The sequence below is a fragment of the Gavialis gangeticus genome, unplaced genomic scaffold (genome assembly GCF_001723915.1).
Source record: "Gavialis gangeticus isolate Ggan-Ray unplaced genomic scaffold, GavGan_comp1, whole genome shotgun sequence".
In the NCBI taxonomy this organism is placed as follows: domain Eukaryota; kingdom Metazoa; phylum Chordata; order Crocodylia; family Gavialidae; genus Gavialis; species Gavialis gangeticus.
The window spans coordinates 13,103,654-13,104,867 of record NW_017729001.1 but is presented as its reverse complement, the minus strand read 5'-3'; the positions used below and the strand labels follow the sequence as shown (position 1 = coordinate 13,104,867).

Genomic DNA, 1,214 nt, shown 5'->3' with positions numbered 1-1,214 from the left:
GGGGGGGGGGGGCAGGGGGGGACTAGTGGCAGTGTTAATTGCTATTCCATTGCTGCCAAATTTCTGGACCCAAGGGGAGCCTGGTAGGCCAGATAACATGGCCTTGCTTGCTAGACTGGGCATGTGGGGCTGATCAAGGCAGTGCAGAGCCAACTGGGGTGGCACAGGCAAGGAGGTTGATCAGGGTGGCATGGAGCCTGATGTGCGTGTGTGTGGGGCCAGACAGTGGTGGCCCAAGGCCAGATCCAGCCTGCTGACAGGCCCCACACCACTTGTCCGGCCTTTGGGGCAAAGAGGTTGAGCACCACTGCTCCAAGTCATGTGCAATTCAAGCGGATTTCTGTCGTTCTGTGTAGAGTTCAAACCAAACATGTTTGTAGCAAAATTTTCTATCATCATTTTTACCTTCCATATATAACAGCTAGAAGCTGCTGATATGTTAAAAGAGTTGAGAGATTAGCTCTGCCCGCAGTCAGTGCAAAGAAATTTAGTTTTCTTTAAAAAAAAAATCACCAATAAAATGGATTTTTATATCAATATAAGGATCAATTCAGATTTAACATTCATATTATAAAATTATATTTTAATCAATATCCTTTACGCCATTTAACATTTTTATACAGCATATGGTCAAGTGTTTGTAAGGTAATTAAAAATAAAATTATCCTGAGGCAGTAATTTGCAAATAAGGATGCACAATACTAAAATACAAACAAACGTGTAAGGTCCTAGCTCACTGACAGAATGTATTGGTAGATAAAGAACACAAGTCAAAACTAATCTAAGTATGTTATCATCTATAAACAGATTTCTTACCCGTCTTCTTTTCTAGGGTTCAGAATTCTGTATTCTCCTGTATTAGGTGATCACATAAGCCACATAAAACATTCTTTATGCTGTCTCCTTTATGAACAACTGTATGTGATAAGGGTATTAACATTTGCAGGAGAAACAAAGAATCCTGAAAACAGGTCTTGGCAGGTAACAGGTCCTTCAGATTACTCTCAACACAGAAATGTTCCTAAGTCTTATTTTTTGTATTATTACAATTTAAAGTCCTGAAATATCTTATTGGCAACATATTTTAATATTACTAACATTGCAAAAGTATTCTAAAAAATTTAGCCCCTTGCTGCATTGAGCGAATAACCGCAATATGCAATCAACAAAAGCAAAAGGAAATCTGGTATATGTTAAGTGCTGAAAAGTGTCAT

General features: G+C 39.0%; 1 protein-coding gene across 2 annotated transcripts in view; it reads right to left on the bottom strand.

Moving 5' to 3' along the window:
• Window positions 1–1,214, bottom strand: part of SPECC1L (sperm antigen with calponin homology and coiled-coil domains 1 like) — a 123,625-nt gene that overhangs the window by 37,165 nt on the left and 85,246 nt on the right. The window lies entirely within an intron of this gene.